Consider the following 13,932-nt stretch of genomic DNA (forward strand, 5'->3'; position numbering starts at 1 on the left):
CAGGTTCGGTTTCCGCTAAGGGCACGTACCTCGGTTGCAGTTTGTCCCTGGCCTTGGTTGGGGTTGTGCGGGTGGCAACCACTTGATGTGTCTCTCTCACGTCGATGTTTCCTCTCTCTCTCTTCCCCCTCTCTCCCTCCCACTCTGTCTGAAGATAAATGCAAAAATGTTCTTGGGTGAGGATCAAAAAAAAAGGTGACAAAGAGTGGTGATAAAATGAGAGCCCTACTATGGTCTGAATGTTTGTGTCCGCCCAGATTTCATATGTTGAGATCCTAACCGAAGGTGATGGTATTTGGAGGTGGGGCCTTTGGGAGGTGATTAGGTCATGAGAGCTGAGCCCTCCTGGTTGGAACTAGTGCCCTTATACAAGCGACTCCAGAAAGCTAGTTTGTCCCTTTTGCCATGTAATCCACAGGAAAAGATGCCACCCATAAACCAGGAAGTGTGGGCCCTCATCAGACACCTAATCTGTCTGTGCCGTGATCTTGGACTTCCCAGCCTTCAGAATTGTAAGAAATAAATGTTTGTTGTTTATAAGCACCCAGTAGCTGGCATTTTGTTATAGTAGCCTGAACAGACGAAGACTGGCCCTAGTTAAGTAACTGCATCCAACAGTTACTCATCACTTTCTCTCTACCAGGTATTATATTAAGCACTTAAAAAAGACTGCCTAGTTAAATCTTCACAACAGCTCATGAGGTAGGTACTAGGATGGCCCTCAGTCTTCAGATGACAAAACGGAGGCTCACAGAGCAGGTGGCTGAGCTAAGTTAGCCTGGCTCCAAGCTCATACTCAACAACTTGACTGGACGGTCTACCTGATCAACAGGTGAGGGCTGCTTCTTCATGCCATGCCCGTGGCAGTGACTCACCAAGTAGGGTTTTTCATTAAAAGTAATTGAAATCCATGACATAAAGAAGATACAATGTATTTTCTAGAAACACCCCTCGCCCCTTTTTTTGGAATAGGAGGGACTCATCCTGATTGTATCCAGATAAGGAAAAACAAGACACAGTTGACCTTGCCCTTGAAGAGACTCCCCACAAAGAGTTTTGCTGTGAGGTGAGTAGGGGAGGAAGGTGCCTGGAATCCGGCATGAAGCTCTCCAGAGGGATTTCTGCCAGAAATGGCCATTTCTATAAAAGCTCCAGAAGGTGTCCCCACTGCTGCATATGCTGTCAGAGAGGCAGTGGAACATGTAGGCTGTGAAATCTCCTTTATCAGCTTCAAAGCTCTTTAGAAATATTTTCAAAACAGGATGGTTTTTAAAGTCAATTTCTTTTAAGGTCTGGTCTTTAGTAGATGTAGCTAGCTTTGGGGGATTTTAATTAATATGAATGCATAGATAAACCAACTGCACTCCTTTTAAGAATCAGGTCACTAAATGAACCAAGCAGACATCACTTTAACTCATGTTCAGATATACACTGATACTTTCCACTGACTTCTGCAGAAGCCAGCTTAGCTCACTAAATATCTAAAAGGCTGATGCCCTCTACCAATACTGGAAACATTGGGAAGATACCTGAAAAAGAATGATGAAAGTGTAGCCTGAAGACGCATAATCTGTGGTGTGCGCCCGGGGAAACCAGGTGGAAGCAGCCATCAGTGGAATGCGGTAGGAGTGGGAGGGGGTATGCTGAGTAAGGAGACAGCTAGGGGAGCTAAAAGGAAGGATGGGTCCAGGAAGCACCGCTGAGGAAAAACTGGTGGGATGTACTGACCCGCTGAGTACTGAGGAGAGAACCTGAACCCAGGAAAGATGATTCAAAATCAGATAGGCTAGAAGGTTGGGTGTAGCCTTGGGAGTGTTCACGATCAATTTCACCAATGAATGACAAATTGCTTTCTAAAGTGATTGTATCCACTGATACGCTTGCTGACAATATCTGAGCTGCTGCTCCTCCAGACTCTCAACTGTACTGGTGTGGTCATATGTAATTTTACCCAGGCTTGTGGCTGTGCAGTGGTATCTAGCTGTTGTTTTAATTTCCTTTTTCATGATTACTAATTAGGTGGAATGTCTTTCTATATCGGCCATTTATAGTTCCTCTTCTGTGAAATAACTGCCCATTATCTCTTATTATTAATTGAATTATATGTTTTTGTTCCTTCCAAGGCATATTTTATATATATACACCTATAATTTGACAAGAACAGGTATGCTAGAATTTTCTTTCAGTTTGTGACTTATTTTTTAGTTATTTTAGTCTTTTGATGACTCAAAGTTCTCAAATTTAATGCAAAACTTATGAATAGTTTCATTAAAGTTTTGTGCTTTTTGTATCTTGTTTAAGAAATCCTTCCTGTTCAGAGATCAAGGTATTGTCCTACATGTTCTTCAAATGCAAAAATTGACTTTCACATTTATGTCTATCTATCATCCTCACTAAATTCTTTAGCTAATTTGAATAATTTGCCTGTAGATTATTTTGAATTTCTATGAAGATAATTATGACAGTTTTATTTCTTTCTTTCCAAATCTAGTCCCTTTTTATTTATTTTCATATCTTCCTGAAATGATTTTAACATTTTGTTTTCTCAAGTTATCCTTGATCAGGTTAAGAAATTTTCCCATGAACTATTGTTTAGTTTTACTAAACATTTTTTCCTTAATCTGTTGAGATGACCCTGTGGTTTTCCTTCTATACTGTGGTAATGGGGTAAATTAAATCATTAGATTTTCTAATGTGGAACCACTTTGCATTCCTGGAATAAACCAAACTTGATCACGATATCCCATCTTTTTATCCTTTGCTAGATTCAGTTTGCTAATATTTTGAGAACTATTTTGCATTTATATTTTGAATTAATGAGTGATAATGACCTGAAATATTTATGTCTCTGACCTGCTTAATGGGTTTTAGTATGAAGATTAAATTAGTTTCACCAAATGAGTTTGGTAATATTTTCTTTTATTTTTTTCTGAAGAGAGCTTTTGTAAGTTTTGAACTATTTGTTCCTTGGAAGAACTTGCCTGTAATTATCAGGACTTAGTGTTTTATTATAGAAATATCTGAAACTATTCAATTTCTTCGATGTTTCTAAAACCATTTGGATTTCATATATATGTATATGTATATTTGAGTCAGTTTTGGTAAGTTGTCCCTGACTTATAGGTTTCTGTTACCAGGGCCTTTTTACTCTTCTAATGTGTCCTCCTGTATTTACTGGTTTAATTAATTAATTAATTTTATTTTTTATCCTTACCCGAGGACATTTTTGCATTTATCTTCAGATAGAGCAGGAGGGAGAGAGGGAGGAAGAGAGAGAGAGAGAGAAACATCGACGTGAGAGAGACACATCGACTGGCTGCCACCCACACAACCCCAACCGGGGCTGGGGACAAACTGTAACCGAGGTACATGCCCTTAGTGGGAACCGAACCCAGGAGACTCAACGGTCCGCAGGCCGACGTTCCAACTGCTGAGCTAAACCAACCAGGGCTGGTTTGATTCTTTTAAATGAATACTGTAATGGGCCAAATTGGTCCCCCTCAAAATATGTGTTGAAGTCCTAAACCCCAGTGCTACAGAAAATGGCCATATTTGGAGATTGGGTCCTGAGAGGTAATTAAGTTAAAATGAGGTCATTAGGGTGGGCCCTCACCCAATATGACTGGTGTCCTCATAAGAAGAGGTAATTTGGTCACAGACACGGATAGAGGGAAGACACAGGAAGCACAGGGTCATCTGTAAGCCAGGAAAGAAGCTTGGAACAGATTCTTCCCCTGTGGTCCTCAGCAGAAACCAACCCTGCCCACACCTTGACCTCTGGTTTCTAGCTTCCAGACTGTGAGGAAATAAATCTGTTGTTTAAACTTCCCAATCTGTGGTACTTTGTTATGGCAGCCCTGGCGACTAATACTAACACTCCTGTTCCTTGGAACTTTATCTGTGGGAACTCCTCTTTGCACCCCTTTTGCTCACTCATCGCAGCTGCTTCCTTCTAACCCCAGGGCTCCATGCTTGCTTTTGTTCCCAGTCCAAATTTCTCTGGGAGGTGGAAAAGAAAAAGTGCAGGAACTTAAAGGGTTCTGGGAGGTGGGGGCCTCTGGGGAAGAGAGAGGGATGTTTATGGAAGGGACCAAAGCCTAGGCCAGCGAGAAGCACCTGTGCAGCCTCCTGGGTCCTGAACTGGCTTCAGGCTGATTACAGGAGAAAGTGTCTCCAAGCCACCTCTGGGATGCTGCTTCCCTACCATAGCCGGGTAGTAACACCACAGAGGTGCCAATCTGAGCAGTTTGCTCAATAAGGAGAGGCCATAACAGCTGGCACGAGCCCCGCATGTGCTCTGTGACAGGCACACTCCACGAGCTCTGTGGGCAAGGGCTGGTTCAGTCCTCGCCACCTCTGTATGTGGAAAGCACCTTATCACTCCTCATTTCAGATGGAAAAGCCGAAGCTCAGGGACACTTCGCCACCTGCCAAGGTCACATGGGGCAGGTGGCTGAGCAGGATCCTGCCTGCGAGGCCAGGCTCAATAGCTGCACACCGAGCCCGGGACAGCTGGGTGCAAGAAACCCCAGGGCCTGCCCCTGGTATTCAATATGTCTATTTTTGTTTTGAAAGAAAAATACAGAACCATGTGTCCCCTAAATATTTTTTCTATTGACTTATTTATTTAAAATATCTATTAACAAACAACAAGTGTTGGTGAGGGTGTGGAGAAAAGGGGGCTCTAGTACACTGCTGGTGGGAATGCAGACTGGTGCAGCCACTATGAAAAACAATGTGGTGTTACCTCAAAAAATTAAATATTGAACTGCCATTTGACCCAGTGATCCCGCTTCTAGGAATATATCCTAAGAAGCCTGAAAACACCAATCAGAAAGACTATATGTACCCCCATGTTCATAGCAGCACTATTTACAATAGCTAAGATCTGGAAACAGGACAAATGTCCATCAGTTGATGAATGGATAACAAAGCTGTGGTACATATACACAATGGAGTACTATACAGCTATAAGAAAGAAAGATCTCTTATCCTTTGAGACGACCTGGAAGGACCTGGAAAGTATTACCCTAAGCGAAACAAGCCAAACAGAGAAAGACAAGTTTCATATGATCTCACTTATTTGTGGAATATAATGAACATAACAGTCTGAGGAATGGGGTAGTCCCAGAGACGTGGAAGTGGGGTACAGACTGACAATCCCCAGAACAGGGAGTGGTGGGGGAGAGATAAACCACAGAACTTATATGCATGTATGCATGAACAATGGACATGGACAATAAAACTGGGGATAGGGTGGGGAGGGTGGGGGAGGGGGGAATCAGTGAGGGGGGGAAAAGGAGAAACATCTGTAAAAAAATAAATTAATTAATTAAAATAAAAAATAAAATAAAATACCTATTAAAATTTGCAACAATAGTTTTACATTTTCTTCAGATTCAAAACAACGAAGAGGACAATGTATCTTCATTTGTGTGTGTGTGTGTGTGTGTGTGTGAGAGCGAGTGTGTGTTTGTCATCAAGAGAAACCTTTTTTACTTTGACTGCATAAAATTTAGAAATGCTAAACAATAAACAATATCTTAGACAAAAAACGAATAAGAAAAAACTATGAAGCAGGAAAAATTTAAAGATTTCCAATTTATGAATTTAGGGTTATATTATCCTATGATTTTAGGATTTAAACTATCAATTGAGGATTAAAGTAATGAAAATATTATGTAGTTTGAATGGGGTGTTGTCCTGTTCAAGTATTTTTTTTTTTGTTTGCATTGTTTTTAAAACCAACCACAATTTTTTCAGGTGCATATGGAGTTACTTCTTTAGATTTGTAGTAATAGCAAATCATACAATCATGGTCTTTTTTTAAACATCCATGTCAAACTTAGATGATGGTTTCGGTATTAGTGGTCATTTAAATCAAAATACAATTCTCCTAGTATATAATTCTAAAAGGTCTCATGGGGAATTTTGTATTCATGAGAATTATACTAACAAATCCATATTTAATTAATACTACTGTATATTATAATGCTGTGTACTACTAAGAGTAACTGTGGCATCAATTTAGTAAGACTAGCTGAACTACAGAGAGAGCCGACAGAATTACTGGAACAGAAACACAGCCAGATGTTGTGTCCTGGTTGTGGGTGTTCAGACCCAGCTGCTGTGGAAGCTGAGTCAAACCTGCAGGTGACCCTGGATTCTTGAACTCTTACTGTGCGACCTTCCTCCTGGGGTCCAATGACCCACGGGACAGCCTGGCACTTCAGGAGCAGCAGGAGCAAAGGGGCCTGGCACTTGGGGGCCTCTGTGGGCTGAGGGTGGAGCAGCAGGAGCAAAGGAACCACCTGGGAAAGGCTGGGACTTGGACTTGACGTTGGCTAGGATTTGCCTGTTGTGATCATTGTCTCTCCTTAGGTCCTGGAACTTTCTCTCAGTGAACTCAACTGCCATCCAGGCTTCTTCAGCTCTTTTCTGACGAAATCGAATCTCGTTTTCATAGTAGAAAGTGCTTCTTCACAGTTCCTGGTTCATGTCTTGGGCTATCATCTTACATGCGTTCAGAAACTGAGAGGTGGAGTTCATGTTTCTCCAGACGCTGGGACATTTCTTCTCCATTTCTAAGCAACGTCTTTTCTCCTTTCACAGTTGTTTCCATAGTTCTGTTAAAAGATCTTCATGTATCTCAGGCCAAATTTGGAGCTTCAGCTTCAGCTGTCGAATCACATCTTTTAGGTTTGAATTTTCATGCTGCAAAGATACTTTCCTGGTTTGCAGACTCGTCCTTTCTACTGTAAGCTCCTCATTCATTGCCGTTTGCTCCCACAATTGTCTAGCTATTTCCTGGGACACGCTGATGTCAGCATGATGAGGGACACCCTTGAGATCAACTTCTGACCCATTATGAATCGATCCCCATTTTCTGCTCTCCTCTTCTGTGGGAATTCCAAGTTCCCATCATCCACGTGACTGCCAAGGCCATCAGGCTGGGGGATGATCTGTGGCAGGCTTGCAGCCACTTGCAGTGATTGGCTGACTCTATTTTGCAGTAACTGCTCTGTTTGGGGGTTCAACTGCTCTCACCTTTGTTTCTCCTCCTCCTCCTCCTCTTGGATTTTCTGCTTCCATCCCATAATTTCTTCTTGGAGCAGTTTGGGCTTTCTGGATAATAAGTGTTGTTGTTTTTTTTCCCCTCCAAATTCCTGGTTTAATAAGGACGTGTTTATTTTGAGGGAAAAAGGTCCCAAACATCAGGCTGTTCACAAAAATAACCCACATATCAACTTTAGAAAACAAATCTTAAGACTATTACACTAATTATTGTCCTAGAGGATGCATTTGACATGCCAACTCTCATTCACAGAAAAATACACTGTTACATTTGTATTGAACAGCCCACATAGCACTTTTCTGTGGGTATAACACACATACCTCTAACTCAAAGCTGCTCTCAGGTGCTGCTGAACTAACGAGATTGCCTTTGCAGTCAGGGAAGCAACTACTGAACTCATGCTATGAATGAAAAGAACTGTACTCCCTGCATAACAAGAGATTATTTTGGAGACAACTGATAAAAACCATACATCCTTTTTATTGTTAAGTCATAAAGAGATATCAAAATTAAAAGCAAAAATTACAGGGTAAGACTTAACTACTAGGAGGGTCAGAGGAAGTGAAAGTGGGACTAGGCGCAGGGCAAGATGAATGAATGAACATGAGGGACACGATGGGGAGAACAGTGAGCATGTGCTGGAGATACTAGGGCGAGGATCTGGTGAAAATTTTGATCTTAGACAAGCGCCTAGGTAAAGAAATAATGGGACATGATTTCTAACCCCTGCTATGTGCTTAAGAGTCATCCTCGCCATTGGCGCTGTCTCTGTCATCCTCTCCTTCCTCAGCCTCTTCTTCATCATCCTTGATCAACTCCAGCTGGCCATCCCCCCGATCTTCACTGTCACCATCATCCAGTAGGTCCCCCTCCTCAGCAGAGTCATCTGCACCCCCCTCAGACTCCATCTTCACATTAGGCTCATCTTTCTTCAGGGAGATGCTGATCGGCCCCTCTTCCGATTTATCATTCTTCATCTCTACTGCTTGTTTGCTCTGCTCCTTTTCAATTTTTTCCAGGCTTTCCAGTAGATAATCCACTTTTTTGTTTTATCTGGGTCAATTCCTTCTTAATGGCTTGAAGATCATCTCCTTTCAACTTTCCAGACTCGGAAGAAGATCCTCGCTGTCCATTCTTAGAATTGAAGCCACTTTTGCCCCTTCGTGATGTGTTTCCCGATGCACGTCGGCGTTCCCAGGGCACCACAGCCCGAGCAATCGGAGGAGGAGGAGGAGCACGCCCCGGGTGACTGTACATCCTGTCACAATAATCCTGCTGAAAGTCATAGTCCAAGTCAGAAGGGGACCGTACATCTCCGCTGCAGATCGTGTCACATCTGCTTTTCCTCGGTTCACTTTTGGTTCTGCAGCCAGATTAATATCTAAAACCTGGCCAGCAATCATTCTGCCATCCTCTCCTCCACAGCAGCTCGGGCATTTCTCTCACTAACATACTGAACGAAAGCAAAGCCCTTATGAACAGAGCAACCCACAGTGTTGCCATATTTTGAGAAGATGGCCTCCACATCAGATTTCCTGACCACAGAGTATTGAGATTCCCAATGAACACACGGGAGTTCATGGAGCGAGGACCTGTCTTGTTGGTAACATTGCTGTCTCATCCTCTCAGAAATCACCAGCAGCATCCTGCACAGGTGCTCCAGAATCTGCTGGAAGGTGGGTGTGGTGGCAGGCAGCGGGCTCTCTATGGCTGGTTGGGCTCACAGCTCTGCCACTGACTGCCAGTTTCCAGGGGGCACCAATAACCACCTAGAACCCTACAGAGTGTTCTTGCTCTAAGGTAACTAGTACCTAGCAACCAGGGCTGATCAGTTGGGCTGGGGGAGGGGAAACCAGTAGGTCTAGAAAATAGTCCCTAACTTGGCTCTGAAATATGACATGGTCACATTTCTACAGGCCCTGGGGCAGGAGGCGAGCGCAGCTCGAAGCCTGGAGATCAGTCACTCTAGGCCCACCTGGCTCCATGGCAAACATAGGGGTCAAAGCAGGGCCAGGCCACGTCCCTTTCTGGGCCCAAGAGCTAGTCAGGACAGACATGGGCTCGTCCCTAGGTGAGGCCCATTCTCCTGACTTACAGTTTCCTTCTGTAGTGGGGATGCCTGCTGCTGCCCACGAGGGTCCCAGGGCTGTCCCTCCCCTCAGGCTCCCTCTCTCCTTGTGTGTGGTCACTGTAGGCAGGCAGCGGCCCTGGACTAAGGGAACCGGATTCCAATCCTAACATCTCAGGAGAAATCAATCAGAACTGAGAGAGTCTTACAATCATGGAGTCTGATTGTTTCCTTGAAGGGGGTGACTCTGCTTCTGGGTGATACTGTGACCTGGGCTCCTTCCCTAGTGTGCCCCTGCTGTCATCAGCCCACACCTCCTGAAGTTGCCCCTGGAAGAGCCTCCAGTCTGTCTCCTAAATATTTATGTGTTTGTTTGATTTTTATTGGACCCTTGAGCAAAGCAAGGGCCTGCCCTGACCATGAGTCTGGGCTCAGCTGGCTGCAGGGAGGAGTGGAGGGGAAGTCAAGGAGGCACTCCGAACCTGGCTCCACCTCCACCCCCAACCCCCACACCTGCTAAGGCCTGACTTCAGCCTTGACGAATACAGCCTGATACAAGAAAAGAGTTTTCTACCCTTGGTCAGGGAAAACAGGGATCTGGGTCCACCGCTGAGGTGTCTAAGGGCCTTATTGCTCTAACCCATTAGGATCTTGGGAGGGTTTCACTCAGTATGAAGAAGTGAAGGAGAGGAAGGCACCCTCAGGGAACCGATTCCCGATTTTCTTATATCTTGGAGACACATGCACTTCACAGACATCTCTCAATGAATCCTCACAACAACTCATAGGTTTCTACATTATCTTCATTTTATAGCTGAGTAAACCAAAGCACAGACATAGGCAGAAAGACATGGCCAGAAGGACAGAGCCCAGATTTTAACCAGTCATGTTCAACCACAGCCCAGGACCTCAACCACCATTAATATATCACGGCTTAGAAAAGTTTCACTTACAAGAAATTGAGGTAGAAGTACTCAGAAAATGAGGCTCCCTCCACCCCCTCTTCCAGTCTTTCCACCATCCTCTTCTAATCACAGTATTGGGCAACTGATGCTCACCACAGAAAAATCAATGCGAGAACAACATATGCTCCTTTGCTCCAGGGCTGGGCTCCCTGAGGCCCTCGTATTCGATTTATTTATAATCTGCTTTGGAAATAAAAAGGCAAAGCTGTCTTTGGAGACCGCTCGGCTGGTGTACTCGAAGTTCTAGCATCGCCTCGGCTTTGTAGCTCTGAGCCCAGGCAGAGGTACCAGCTGTGCCGGCGTGCACATGGCTCTCTCTGGCCTCTTAGAAGTAAAGGCTGGTTCAAGTGTGGGCTTTCTCGTGCTGCTCTTTCAAGCAGATGCTGTGAAGCACCATGTTCTCATCCAGCTGAGCAGTCAGGACGAAGACACAGATCCAACAAAAGGCACATCCCATGCACTGGCCGAGCCAGCGTGCACGCTCTGCCCTTAGATGTCGGCCCAGCTTCCTCATTGCATGTGTGTGTGCGTGCCATAGACAGTCATCCACCAAGGCCAGTCTAGAGCTCTGCCACACACATGGCCTCACATGGGCAACCCTGTCACTCTTACAGAGTGCTTGGTTAGCATGCTTGTCCATTTTCTTTTTTTGTTCCTATATGTGATATGAGGGCAGACTTGGAAAAAATATTAAAACAAGAGAAGTCATTTAAATGTATGAGTCAGAATTGCCCACAAAATCATACACGTACACACGCACTCCCCAGCCCCCGCACGTGCACACACACGCATAGGGCAGACGTATGGGTGTTGTGACAGGAAGAAATGTTGAGAGTCTAGGCATCCTCATACTCCGCCTAATGAAAGAAGAAGAAAAGCCTCTTTTACCAGCTGTAAGGCTTAGAAGAATTCTAATGAGAAAAAAAGGTCAGTGTTGGTACATCTGATAAAAGTGACCTTTAGCCAATGAGTGCTTTCTGTTTTTCTGATGGCCTGCACAGAGAGAGCCTATCTGCAGTGTAAGTGGCTTTTTCTTTTTCTTTTGCTATTCAAGGTGGCTTTATGCCTTGAACCTTTCCCATTTGGCAGGTGACAGGAAGCTGACAGAAGAGAATCTTAACCAGTTATGAACGATTCTCCTCTCAGTACAAACAATAACGAGAGCGGGGGGAGCAGCTGATTAAAAAGTACCATGAGGACTGACTGTGCTAACGACTGTGCTGGGCTCTGGGACCCACAGGCGGCAGGACAGGCATGCTTTCCGGCATTAAGAGCCAGCTGTGAAGTTAGACGGTGAGCCATTATTAGACATGTGACCTGTCCCCAAGGAGATGGGCTACCAGCACCTGTGACAGGGGCTCTCATCTAGGGAAGGGTCTCTGAGAAGGCTTCCCTGGGGAAGGATGGTTAAGCTGAGGCATGATAGGGAGCAGGGGCTAGCTAGGAGAAGAGGGGGAAGAGCTTCCCGCAGAGAGAGGACAGTTAGGTAGAAACAGCTCTGGGCAGGAAAGGGCCAGCGTGGTAGGTCGGTATGGAGAGGGCAGAGTAAGGCGAGGAGAAACCAGAGAGAAACTCAGGCACTTGCTGAGCCCTGCCAGACACAGTAAGTATTTTGTACTTAATCCTAAGAGGCATGGGTGTCATTAAAGGCTGAAAACCCAGGCAGTGCCACACTTGTTCCTTGGCTACTATGTGCATGACGGACTGTGGCACATGAGTGAAGGCAGGAAGCCCAGTGCAGGGCCGTCACAATGGACCAGGCAAGAGACAATGGGGATGTGAACCAGGGTAACACTATGGAAATGGGAATGGGAGGTTTTAGAGGGTGGAATAGGTAGAACTTGGTGACGGATTTGGTGAAGTGGGTGGGCTTAGGGAGAGGAAGGAATCTGGATGACTCCCAGGACAGGGATATTACTGGGACAGGGGACCCTAGAGGAGAGGCAGGGAGGAGACAACGGGAGAGCCTGAGGTTAGTGCAGGGCATGTTGGATGTGAGTCACCTGGGTGACATCTAGGAGGAGGTGTCAAGAAGGCGATGCACTGGGAACTCAGCAGAGGGGTCTGGGTGGAGAGCTTCAGCAACAGGGGCTAAGCGAAGCTGTGGGGTGAGTGCAATTGTCAGGAAGTGCAGAGGGCCAGGAGGAACCCTGTATCCCACTAGTCCAGCGGAGTTGTTGCTGGCCGAGAGCTGAAGGGGGGAAACAGGAGAGCATGGTGTCAGTCAAGCCGAGAAAGGAACGTGTTCCAGGAAGGCAGGACTGGGCGACTGTGCTGAATGCTGCTCAGTTATCTTTCTGAAAAAAACCTGGCTCTTGTCACTCTCTCTCTCTCTCTTTTAATTTATTGTTAAAGCCTCATTAAGCTGAAAATTTATATATATATATATACATACATATTTCGGCTCTCTAAAGTTTAGTGGTTTCTCATACATACTCTTGTTTGTAACTTCATTTTTATTGTTGACGCTATTACAGATGTCTGCATCCCCCACCCTTTGTCCCCCTCCCCCCAACCCCCCTCCTCCCATTTCCCTCTGGTCAACACCTCTCTCTTGTCTGTGTTTAAGGATTATGTATATATGTTCTTTGGCTAGTCTCTTCATTCTCTTGATTATAAATCTCACCACTGCTTCCAAGAAAGAGTCTAAACTCCTTATTCTGAAATACCAGGCCTCTCACCCACCACTGCCAATCTACCTCCCAGACATGTCTCCCTGACTTCTCCCCAGCCATCAAGTCTGTGTTGTAGCCATGCTGACACCCCTCTGTCTATACTGGTGGGTGGTGTCACTTGCCTCTCCAGTATTTATTCTCTTATATGTCAGCTTTCGTCAGGAAATCTGCCCCACTCCTACCCCCTTCAGTCCACAGGGCACTGAGGTCACCATTGCAGCACGTGGCCAGGACAATGCTGATAAGTGTGTTGTCTGCCCCTGACAGTGACTGGTTGAGGGAGGAGACAGGTAACATAATTAAGCTAGTCTGATCAAAGTGAATCTCATGCAAGTTCTGGGACAAAGGCTCATGTTCCTTTCTGGTGGATCAGAATCTGCAAGGACATGGCCCCAGGAGTAAAAGCAGCCTTTTGGGGACCATGGGAGAAGAGCTGATCTGAGAACATGGCTAATACATGGAAGAGAGCAGAGACCTGGCTCCAGTAACACTGTTCGAGTCCTTGAGTTAAGCCAGGCCAGAAGCCAGAATGAATCTGGGAGCCACTGAATGTCCTCTCCTTTTTATTTTTGCTTAGGGTCAAGTTTCCTATCACTTGTAATAGAATTGTATCCATGAATCCTAACCAACATAAACATGCTACTCTTGTTGCTTAGAATATGTCCCTGCTTCTCCATCTGGAACATTTAACTGTGCTTCTCAGTGCAGCCTTCTCCGGCTCCTCTGAGCAGCCACAGCCTGCCCCCTGCCCCCACTCTGTCCCGCAGAGCCTGGCATTATTACATGTCCACCGTGGTTAACACACATGGTTCCCCAATAGCCTCAGACCAGGATCATGTCTTATTCATTTGTATATCCCTAATCTCACACATATCTGGTGCATAAGAATCACTTATCAAATGTTTTCTGAATGACTCTTTGAATAAATGAGTGAGTGAAAAATAAATTATAAGCAGAGGCTCAATATCAATATATAAGAAGACAGTGAGAAAAGTAAAAGAATAGTTAAATGAATGCTTAGAGCATTAACAAATTTGAGCATGTCATTTCCAGTACTGGCCAAATACATTTTCAAAATGTCATTATTTTAATTATGAAAATGGCCTCTCAAAAATAAAAAATAAATACAGCATATTCCTTGCTCCCAGA

The 13,932-nt window shown here is 44.9% G+C and overlaps 1 protein-coding gene and 1 pseudogene across 1 annotated transcript in view; both read right to left on the reverse strand.

The window, feature by feature from the left end:
• The window catches only part of HYDIN (HYDIN axonemal central pair apparatus protein), a 404,418-nt gene that overhangs the window by 148,214 nt on the left and 242,272 nt on the right, over nt 1-13,932 (reverse strand). The gene's annotated exons all lie outside the window — the stretch shown is intronic.
• On the reverse strand, nt 7,813-10,164 carry LOC118638754 (annotated as a pseudogene).

Source organism: Molossus molossus, unplaced genomic scaffold (assembly GCF_014108415.1).
Source record: "Molossus molossus isolate mMolMol1 unplaced genomic scaffold, mMolMol1.p scaffold_m16_p_21, whole genome shotgun sequence".
Taxonomy (NCBI): Eukaryota; Metazoa; Chordata; class Mammalia; order Chiroptera; family Molossidae; genus Molossus; species Molossus molossus.